This window comes from Mercenaria mercenaria, chromosome 14 (assembly GCF_021730395.1).
Source record: "Mercenaria mercenaria strain notata chromosome 14, MADL_Memer_1, whole genome shotgun sequence".
Classification (NCBI taxonomy): Eukaryota; Metazoa; Mollusca; class Bivalvia; order Venerida; family Veneridae; genus Mercenaria; species Mercenaria mercenaria.
Window position 1 is genome coordinate 43,354,736 of NC_069374.1, and position 12,769 is coordinate 43,367,504.

Sequence of the window (12,769 nt, forward strand, 5' to 3'; positions counted from 1 at the left end):
ACACTGTAAATGTAAGTGTTAAGGAACTGAACACGCTTTGAACGCCAATTTGCAACAGATATTGAACGCGTCTTTGCGTTCAAAATCCTAATACTAGTGTTCAAATTTTTAACACTAGCTGCTCAAAGAAGAACGCCCGATGAACAGCCAGCTGTTCTGTTGTGGAACACCTTATGAACAACCAGGTGTCCTTTTTTAACACAAGACATGTTCTATTTTTTAATGTTAGTGTTCAGATTGGTAACACCTACAGTTCCGTAAATGAACAGTCTGTGAACACCCAGGTGTTCTTTTGTTTAACTCCGGACGTGTTCAATTCCAATGCAACAGATATTGAACGCCTAGAACATGTTCAAAGACATGGACGTTAAGAAGTTGAACATACTGCATTCAGTTTTGAACACTGGATAAGAAACATGTTTTTCTAAGGGATATTTGTTATACATAATAACATTTACTGCTGAAAAAAAAACTTTATTTCAAAAAACCTTTTTGAAGTAAAACTACCAACATCATGTGCAACAACTTAATCTGACTATTTTACAAGCTTTTTATGTACATGTATAGTGTTCTTTAGTTGCAGTTTAAACATACCTGAAAAAAAACTGACATAAAAAGATATTATGCTCTGAACATAATTTCCTGTAAAAGTGTTCCCTGTCCTAAAAATTTTAGAAACTGTAAAAAATTACCATAATTAAAAAAAATATTGACATAATTTTGTACTCCTGCAAACAGACGATGGTCATAATCCAAGTTTCAAAGATAAAATGGCACTTAAGAAAAATTCAGGATATTTTTTAACAAAAAGACACTGGCACATCACTATGACTTTTTCCCAAAGCAAATAAATCAGGTAAGGTTGGAAATACTAGTTACAAAATTATTTCATCAGTGGCACAAAACCAACAGTTCGACCAGACATAACCTTGACAGACTTATACAATAATATAGAAAGATATACTACTATTTTATTCTTGCATACAGCTCAGAACATAAGAAAGTACACATTTATTTATGAATTACTGTAATATGCAATAATACATATATACAATTTCATTTGTAAAATGTTAAAACCCTGCTCAGTCCCAATTGCATTTAGAAAATACCAACATGTCTGCTCAGAACAAATAGTAACATTTTGAGAATGTCAATCAACTTGTTCAGTAACAATAAGTCCATTTTGTAAAATATGTCCCTGCTCAGTACCAAAAACACTATTTTGAAAAACCCAGTTAATTTTTTTGAAAAATGTCAATCTATATGCTCAGAAGAGACTAGTGGTATTAGCAGTACTGAAAAACTATTCTCTATCTTGAACTGCTGCATTGATTTCAGCAAAATACAAACCAGAATGATATTTCAGAAGAAAGAGTGACTGCTACTTTTATTATCCTCCCAATACCTTAACCATGTAACTCATTTATTTAAATACTGTTCTATACTTCTCACAGAAAAAAGATTTTCTTAACTTTCATTGGTATACTGTTCTTCAAATACAAATTGCTGCAAGAATCCTAAAGACATTGCTTAAGAATGATATTCAATGTCGAAAACGATTGTAGGACATTTGCCCCCCAATAAAAAAATGTACTACTGGACATCTGCCCCCAGCCCCAGTTGAAATGGCAGATAGGACATTTGCCCCCCCCCCCCCCCCCCCACACACACACACACTTCTTATTGTTAGAATGGACATTTGCCCCCAATATTTTTGTCCTATGTGCCAGCAGATATACTGTGTTTTATGTTCTTTTATTATCAAAATTACTCTAAAAGGCAATTTTTAGAAAAAAATCTATCTTATTGATAAAATTTGATGAATATGTTGATTACATTCTTGTGTTAAGGTAAATATTAGCCTATTATTGAGACATAAAAGTGCTCATAAGAATGTTATAATTTTTTAATTTGTGCAATGTTTTTAACACTAAAACTTGTTAATTTGGCAATTATCTACTAGAAAGATGTAAGAAACAAAGACATTGTTATCTGCAATATGATAATTATCTTCTACCAAGTTCCTAAAAAATCACTAGGGGACAAAAATATTGGTGGGGGTGGGGGGGGGGGTGGCAAATGTCCATTTCAGAAGTAAGCACTGGGGGGCAAATGTCCTATCTACCATTTCAACTGGGAGCAAATGTCCAGCAGTCCACTTTTTTATTGGGGGCAAATGTCCAAGGGGCAAATGTCCGGATCCCGTCGAAAACACAGAATGCTGCAAATAACTGAACTGCAAATAACACTGTACTCTCCCTATTGCACCTAGTGGCAGTGCAATTTCCTACTAAATACGCTGTCTCTGCTTTGTCATTTCTGGTAAATATCACTAATTTTGGAGGAGTGTTTTCTTTTACCTCCAATATGACCTCAAAGTCATGTTCTTTAACAACCTGGCAAAAGAAAAATGGATTTCATTATATAAACAGCATTTAAACTGGAGCATTAATAAAACTATTTGCTGTTTTAAAATAGGTACAGTACAGAGATTGATATTTGAATGTTGTATAAACCTATTAAATGCGAAATAATGCTTTATGTTAAAATTAGGTATATATGCTGATGTAAAATATCATACACCTTATTCAAACTTCCAAAGGCCAGGCACTGTTTTATAAGAGCAGGTTCAAGTCCCAGCTAAAGGTTCAGAAAATCATACTAGCACTTAATGAGAGTATTGTTCAATGATTCTAGCGTACTAGTTCGTTTAACAGAACAGAAATATCATCTAACTTTAACAAACAAACCTCAGTGATCACTTTAGGAGTCTGGAAATGACATATCTATGCCCTTCTTATTCCGATCAAACTTGGTTTCAACTTTTGTTCGTTATACGCTTTATGTAGAGAGCTATCAGACAGTTTCATTGTTTGAATAAGCAGCCAATTGCACCTGCTCAAGATGTGATCTAAAATAAAAGTTAAAGTATTTCATGTTCTTTAGTTCAGCATTTGCAATACAACGACAACAACAACATAAGTGCTGCCTGTTTGAATTTACATGGAATATCTAGTAAACACTAAAGATCTGGCTGTTGGAACTTAAATATAAATTATGAACAAAGTATTCTAGCTAAGAAGATATGCAAATAACAGAAAAATTACTTCAAAACAAATTATTCCGGATTATCATTCCAGTTTCCTCTTTTCGCTAAACTTGAGACGCTTGTTGATGACGTACTCACGGTACTGATTGACGCTTTCTTGAAAAAATCTATTTTTAGCCATCACACCGGCGTTCTCAGATAGAACATGCAATGAATGCCCCTGTTCATATAAAATTTCCTGTCAATGTTTTATATAGTTATTTCATTTTTATGCATTCACTGAAACTTCAATTAACAATATATCGGTAAAATAACTTACCCCTAGTTCATTAAAACCCAAAAACAGTAAAATATGTCTAGACTTTTCTTGGAAGGCGATCTAATATTGAATGCTGGCGTTCAAATTAAGCGTTCCAATTATACACAGAACACTTGTTCTAAACATCGGTGTTCAGAGTATAACACGTAGTGTTCCAAAATTGAATACAGGTGAACGCGTCCGGTGTTCTCTCCATTTACAGTGTATTCTAAACACTGATTCATATCATTCCATAGATATATGACAATGATTTACTATCTAATCCAACATGGATTGATTTGATTGCCAGTCAAATTAAGGAAACTGTCAACTTTTGTAAATTCTGCGATGAACAAGGGTTGACGTGCGGACCGTTGAGAGAACAATATAATGAAGGTGCCATATCATCTTCAGATGCTTGGATATTTAACCACTTGGGTCATGCGTCGTGGTTCAAATCTTGCGCCTCCTTACTCTGAACTGTGATAAACCAGTCGATATACCACTAGAAGGTCTTGATTATTTGTTAAATGATAAGACTTTATTTCATTTTACTCTTTTGTATTTCATCTGTATATCCAGGTAGTTTTGAATATTTGGGTTTAATGTTGGTATACAATGTAGAATTTGGTTTAACATTGGCTTTTCAGAAAATAATTATAAGATAATACGAAAATTCGGCCGGCCAAGACAGTAATTGTGTCGAATGCTGTATTTTTTGGTTGTGTGACTGGGAAAACATGACTTCAAGCAAGTTTTCATCACGCCTTTATTTTCTTGGAGCAATAAATTCACATGACTCTACAAAAAAGTATTTATCAGTGTTTTGTACTGATATACTGAATTTTGCGTTGGCATTGTTACCAGCAAAGCTATTTGTTTTGTGACCTTCAATGAAACAAATATTCAGCGTTACGTCTTTGGTAAGGTCGGTTGTAAATGTATGACAAATGATATATTGAAACACTAGCTTTTATTGTCAGTTATCGCACAAAAATCATACATTACACAATCTTTCTGCCTTCATGACTTTATTTGAAATTTCAATATATAATACATTCGGAGCAGTGTGTATAAATATAACGTGATTTTATTTATCAAATAGAAGTTCCTCGGTATGTTTCTGTGTTTTGTTCCGTACTTTTTCATGAATATAAATCATTTAATGATATGAAAACTAGTAAATGAACTTAACTCAGAGAGTCTGAAAATCATGCACAAACTAATCTTTTACAACAGTAATTGTGCTCTACAAAAACGAATGGCCTGATTAAACGCTCTGGATTGTAATCGTTTGTAGTGGTAATTAAAGTTCAATGGAATTTATGTCCTTGGGGAGCTTCATTGTACATTATGAGATAGAATGAGGGACAAATAGGACGTGTGCTGATACAAATATAGTTATTTGTCTCGGACATAAAATTTAGAATAACACACTGTAACTAACTTGTAAATAACAATTTGTAAAACCAATGCTGGAACTTCTGATTAATTCAAAATCTAAAGCACCGAAACAGCAAGTTGTTTTAGCCGGGATGCTGATTAATTCAACGTCAGACCAAACAAAACGGTGATGTTTTCTTCATTTACTTAATAATCACTGCAGATTTCTCTGTATTTTTGTGATAATTATATCTATTATCAACTTCAAACACATTTGTAGAGTGCTTTGAGTTATAAACAAACTTCAGGAGTACTTTCATTAGATCTACTATACATTGTATATTCTTCCGTCATGAGGAGTAACCTAAAAGTCAGAAAATTTATCCCATTGTTTTGATAATGGATGGTGATATTTCCAATAGTTAAGTTTTTTATTGATCGCATTGCTAATGTATATGGGACGCCTTCAATACTTTGATTTGAATCACAGAGCACGTAATCCTCCGTACAATTAAGTAAATTTATTCTTTAACCAGCACAGTATTCGGTTTTCATCGATTACGAAAAGCAATTGGAATTCACTGTATTGCTCTGTTTTAAACCTTGTTCATAATTTTCAGGCTTCAGTGCAATTTTCATCATTACAGCAAATATGAATAATTTCCCTCTGAAACATGGTAAGAAGTAAATTGTCTTTTAGAAAATTCGTTCAGCGTAGAGACAGCATTGTTCGATACTATGATGCATTTGGGCCAACAACAGCGTTCGAATTTCGTTTTTAAAAAAAAGACATTTTTGCTTGAAATTCTTTACTTTTGTGTATACAGATAGTGGTGGTTGCACTGCTTTGCATAACTATGAGCTGGCTAAAGGGTACTAGTAAAAGTCAAGCAAATGCTGACAATCCCACTCGGTTGGTTGCAATGCCTTGGCGTTTTATACTCTAGGACTATATTTCAGGTGCCTATTTTTAATCCCCCGCCACGAGTGGTGGGGTGTTATGAATGGTCTCCGTCCTTCCTTCCGTCCTTCTGTCCTTCCGTAACATTTTGTGCCCGCTCTGTATCTCCTATTTAAACCCCTTGAAGGATTTTCATGAAACTTGAGTCAAATCATTACCTAATCAAGACAATGTGCAAAACCCATGAGTCAGCCATGCCAGCTCAAGGTCAAGGTCACAACTCAAGGTCAAAGGTTTGAGCCACTATCCATTTCGTGTCCGCTCTGTATCTCCTAAACCCAGAGAAGGATAATCATGATACTTGGATCAAATGATCAACTCATCAAGATGATGTGCAGAACGCATGAGTCAGCCATGTCGACTCAAGATCAAGGTCATCACTCAAGGTCAAAGGTTTGAGCTTTCCATTTCTTGTCAACTCTGTATCTCCTAAACCCCTTGAAGGATAATCATGAAAGTTGGGTCAAATGATCACTTCATCAAGACAATTTGCAAAACCGATGAGTCAGCCATGTCTGCTCAAGATCAAGGTCACAACTCAAGGTCAAAGGTTTGAGCCTTTCATTTTGTGTCCGCACTGTATCTCCTAAAACCCTTGAAGGATAATCATGAAACTTGGATCAAATAATCACCTCATCAAGACGATATGCAGTACCCATGAGTCAGCCATGTCGGCTCAAGGTCAAGATCAAAACTCAAGGACAAAGATTTGAGCCTTCCATTTCGTGTCTGCTTTGTATCTCCTAAACCCCATGAAGGATAATCATGAAACTTGGATCCAATGATCACCTCATCAAGACGATGTGCAGAACCCATGAGTCAGCCATGGTGACTCAAGGTCAAGTTCACAACTCAAGGTCAAAGGTTTGAGCCACTATTCATAACTTCAAGTTTTCGCGTATCTGTCTGGCCGAAAAGCCGATGGCGGAAACAGGATTCCGTAACAAACAGTTATCAGTAATAACTACAAGTCAGTTAAAAGTGATATCCCGTTAAATCAGTGTAAAATGTATAGAATGGCAACGATGCTGTGTAAGATTTAGTGATATGCAGGCACCTTAACCTTAGATCCCCTCTCTAAATTCCAGTTTGTTATGTCCTGTTAATTGTTTTCTCGTTTAGGACTAAGCACCGCTGTATGAATACATCTGCGTGTGCCACTTAATTCTTTTTTTGTACTTCATCATCAACAAAAAATGATATACGAGTATTCAGTCATTTATATCAGTTTAAATGATAGAACCTACATACAGTAATATTTTAGCAACGTATATTGATATATTCTCCATTTTGTTGTACTCTAAGTACATTGTGATTACTTTCTCATCTGTCGCGTGCTCTTCAAAACATTATTTTATCAGAGACACAATTAGTGAAAAAATACTAACATGATTATACAAGATTTAAGTGGTTACAAATTAATCTAATATATAACACTTGAAGATAAACATGCAAAATTTAACTGTTCCTGGTGAATGTAAAGTGCGCAAATAACAAAACGGTGTTAATTATCATCCCCTATTTCACCCTCAACATCAGCGTAGCTGTGCATGTTCCTACTTGAAAATCATACTACTATGCTTTAAACTAATCACAATCTGTTGAAAAACAAACTATCGTACAACTTTATTATACATGCAACCACCATCGTCCTGAGCATTTATATAGTCGTTGTGTCAACTTTTGCCCTGTTTTGCCATTATAATCAGAACAGAGTTGAAATAAGTGTATATCTAGAACGGATTCAAAACCTCTTTCGTGGTACGCTTCAGTAAACAATACTAATGCCTTTCACTAATGTCCGTTTTATCATTCAAAACAGACAAAGATGGGACAAAAGTGACGATAATGAATCCTTTCTCACAATAAAACTGTCGTAAACCCGTGATTTAAACGTGACACAAACCTTGGTTCTTGAGGAAGATTTAATACTGAGAAAATCCTTAAGCAGATTCTTTAACTAGTCAAGACAGACGTCCTGTCTGCTGTATTTCGATTTTTTCCCAAAACTTCTCTGTCGACAAACTCTTTCCATTGATCTTACAAAAATACGGCAGTATTTTTGCACATTAAGCCAGCTAGCTAGGATAATCGCCTATAAGAGGACTATCCTTAGACTATTGGTTCATTTAATGGCGACTTAGAAACGGAGTTGATTAATGTTTTATTGTTTTTGTTATCAAGGCAAGTAAACTATAATAAGAACAAGAAAAAAATCATATACAAATGAATTGCGTCAAGAGTTATAGCAACATCAGCAAGCGGCACGCTCCACGTAGGACTGAAAATGCACCATGTTCTGAAGCTAACAAAGTGGTCAATGCTTGCTGGCGGCACTAAGTTACTTGAAATTTCGATATACATATAACTCGAAAGGTTTGTTAGTAAGTTAACAATTCATAGTTATGAATTAGTATCTTGCGTTCTAATCAAAGTCTAAATGTCTGTCAAAAGAAAAAAACAATATCATCCATGTATGGAACATAGCATGTAGGGACTTGATCATTAATGTTTGACATAACATACCCTCTGGAAATGCATAATATTTCAAACTGTAGCAAGGGTATATACCTACATTTACACGTATAGTATGTTCCGGTTGTTAGGGGCTGAAACAAAGTCGAAAACCTTTCAAATATGGTAAAATAGTGAAATATTCGAAGAATGATTACAATCCTGTCACCTTCTTTGATCTCCCCTATAAAATTTAAAACTATCACGGAAATCGACCTTGGTCTTAAAGGATAGCCAGGACCAATAGTAACATGTTTATGCTGGATATATCTACACTGTCCTGCTATGTGGACTCGTACTTGCTCGGAAACCGCTTATAAAACATGGTTAAAAAGTGGTATTTTTTAAGAGCGAACACAGTCCTGTCATCTTATATTACCCTCTAAGCTACACGAGAGCTATTAAGGGCTAGAACCCGTACATTTACATATAATATGGCATTTAGTTAATCGCAATTTTGAAATTTCGGGATACGTAACTCGAAATAATTTCGACTTAGTAACTCGAAACTTTGGCTTACTTACCGTGACAGTTTTACCTACTAGGTCGATACTTCGAGTTACCTTAAGGTTTATAGAAGTTTCGAGTTAGCAAGCAGAAATTCAAGTTACTGTCTCCAAATTGTAAGTGAATAAATAGCACATAACTATGCTGTTGCGTAAATATGACCCTCTTGGTCGACAAAAGGCTTTGGTTTTGATATCGACTGTTTGTACGTCTTTGATTATTCGAGATTTGTTTGAGATTGATAATATAGATTTTAACCTTTGTGATAACTTGTTAATGATTAGATATGTTGTTACTATATTGATATTAGGTACGATTAAAACTTAATAACTTATTTACTTACTTACTAATTTTCTTTCTTACTTACTTAAACATCTATCTAAATGTGTATAAATACCAAGGATTTAATTTATGTATGACCAGTAGTATTGTCGGATTATTGTTGATGCACCAAGTTGAAAATGTGACGAACCAGTGTGCTTATTTGATGGTTGCCATTCTTCAACGACATTTCAAAAGCCAAAAACTCTGAATTTCATAGTGTACGCTTGGCTAACTTCCCCAGACTCTGGCTCATTATTAACAATTTGATTAGTAAATATGCTTAAATAGCCTCACATTGTGTTCCTCATGGTGCTTCTCTCCGAAAGTTTAAGTCTTCGTACAAACTTAAAGAAGTATTAAGTATTTGGACGTTGAAAGAAAACAGGCTTTACAACATAAGGTCGCCCGAGCCGCTGCAGTAAATGTAATGGCCTTATAGAAATGTTTACAGTTCAGTACAAAGAGATCAGGCATGAAATAAACAACGCATGAATTGAATATTGATCAAATTTAGTGTAGCACTGAATATTCATACTAACCTATGAAACAGTGGCCCGGACGTCAAAATTTGGAATAATAAATGTTTATATTGATTAAAAATCTCGTAAGTATGTTTTATATTTAGTAAATTATACTGTAAATTATAAATAAAATTTGTCCCGATGTGTTTTTTCTTCTTCTTTTTCTAATGTTCCTTAATTTTGTCACAAACCAGCATTTACGTCAAATAATGCCAGGTGGAAACCTTCTTAAACTGATTATCATAAAACACGGTATACTTTAATTAAAATAAGACTTAAGTCACCTTAACGGCAACTACCGTAGTAGTTTCCTACATGATAAAGCCACCGGCAGACCTGTGTTGACAAAACCCGAGAGGACAGAACTAAATTGATAATGTACTTACCCAGGAGAAAAAGAGGGGGCGGAGACCTTCGGAACTAAATTCATAGCGCAAGAACTTCCGTAATTTGCTTTTAACGCTTAGGTATATCGGTGTAGGGGAGATAACAAAACACATTACATGAATAAAAACTGCATTTGATAACGTACCTTCTGGCATGATTCCTTTTCGCTGCCAGAAGACGTTGCACAATTACACCATAAAAGTATGGAATGTTTCCATTTGAATAATATTATTGAAAAAGAACCTTTTACAAAATGTCTGAAGAGGGTTAAACTATAACAACGTTCCAATAAGTGATTGTAGAGGCTAAGTGTTTTTCATTTTTACAGCAGTCTTAAGACATATGAGCCGCGCCATGAGAAAACCGACATAGTGGGTTTGCGACCAGCATGGATCCAGACCAGCCTGCGCATCCGCGCAGTCTGGTCAGGATCCATGCTGTTCGCTAAAGGTTTCTTTAATTGCAATAGGCTTTGAAAGCGAACAGCATGGATCCTGACCAGACTGCATGGATGCGCAGGCTGGTCTGGATCCATGCTGGTCGCAAACCCACTATGTTGGTTTTCTCATGGCGTGGCTCATATTATGTTACAGATGGACCTTGAACACAGGAATCCTGCCCGTGGCATATAGTCATCATCGGCTGAACGAAGCATTTTAAACGCCAGAGGATCCGTCTCATGACATGTGGTGTTTGGAGCACGGTATAGGTGAGAAGTTGTGGCATTAGGGTATTTCCGTACAAGTCCGTCATAGCCACCTATTTCATTTAAACCTGAAAACAAAGACAGTTGATACTTCTGGAGTCAATGGTATCATCAATTAATAAAAGACAACAAAAATATTGCAGGCAGAAGTACAATGTAGATCTAGATCTATAAAGAATTTCTTTTTCAACTGATTATCTAAAATAAGGATTCCTATATTTTAAACGTTCAAAACTTCGCACTTGTGATTTGATTATTCGCATCCAAACGACTGCCCATATTTTATAAATTGATAAAAATATTGGAATATATTTATTAGATCTGTTTCGATTCTAACAACGCAAATAGTTTGCATTTTACAGTAGGCCTATTACACGTCTTGACCTGATATTTTCTTATTGTTTTTCTCCTTTTCCCATATCTTCTGTTTCTTTGTTATCATGATATTGTTTGTATTTCATGAAAACCCTTATTATTGTTATGAAAGTTTTCATGAACACTAATAGTTATCAGTTATTGACTTAAAATTCAATTCATTTTTAAATGCAGACACTGTACTTACATTACAAAAGCTTTCTTGTACATCAAATTCCCCCAGATATAATCCCCCACCCCTTTTATTTGACAAAGGCGGATCTTGATTTTATTAAATAAAAACTTAGGTGAAATATATAAAAACTTCTACAGCAAATATTTACATTTCGTTCCTTATTCTAATTAATAGTCAATATTAGAACATGGTCGCAACGAATACGCCCTTTCATACAGACATGTGCTATTTGATGACTTTCGTCTGTTTTACTTTTTGTACTGTAAATGAGTAGAAAAATACCGGCAGTTTGCAGTTGTGATCCAAGGACCGGTAGAGAAAGCTGTTTAATTGACATAATTGACACTGATATATAAATCTAAATGAAAGAAGGTGATAACAGCAACATAAGAAAAAAAGGCGCATAACTTCCATTTTAGCAACTGCAATATTGAAAGTTTACTTAGCATGAACCTCAAACATGTTGTGAATATATGACGTCATTGATTCATGTTTACACGAAATGAGTGAATTAAAGGATTTTGTCTTGCATTGACTTGAATATTAAGCAGTTTCTAATGTTGTCGATTTCGTGCTATTACTAAAAGAACTGTTCGCGAAGTAAAATTAAAATCTACATTAAAACTTTTTGTCGAATAAAACATTCAAACAAATAAACGATACTGCATGTTCACGCGCCATTTTTGTATCGTCTGCATATAACGCAACAACAACAACTTCGCGCTAAAGTTAATTCTTCTTGAAAGTGAGTGGAAATAAACCGTCTGCGGTATCATCAAATTTTTATTTTACAAAAATGAAATATATATCATTCAAAAGATAAATTCATTGAGAGTAAAGCGGTTAGTGATTTACAATTCCACTTTAAACAAAAGATCCGGTATAAGACATGTACATTTTTGTAGTATGTTCAGCGATGGTATGTTAGTAGTCTGTAACACCCTATGTTTTGTTCACAGGAGATAACTCCTGAGGCTATTCAAATTTTATATAAATACATCCCTTGTCTTCCTATTATAATTCCAGAACCCGCGAAAAACTATAGCAATCCCTGTTCACTTGCACAAGGTAGTTTACTTTACGTTTCTATTGTCATGAACATTATTCCGCGCGTAAGTTCAACCTCAAAATATAGAGATATATAGACATTCCAGAAAACGTCACGCTCCATTACACATCCTGGTGGTCCTCTGTAAAAATATTTCATTTTTTTTTTGAGTCGATTTAAACCTTTGGAAATATTAGTAGTTAAGGTTTCCTATAGGTCAAGGTCACTGGGGACGCATATTTTACGATAGTGCTTACTAAAACTTTATGGCAAGATTCTAAATTCCACGATATTTCATATGTTTCTTGTACAGGTATCTCTCCTGCCCCAATTCATCCCCAACCCACTCTCCACCGAAACATTGTTCATACTTCTTTCATTTAATTGTATATTATCTTTCATTATCTTATAGTGTGTCCTTAGTATCCTTCATCCACAAGTCCCTACTACCGCCCCCTTCCCCAAATTCAACACTGCAAAATATGATTTGCATTTCAAGAATTTGCATTTGCGTATGTCTT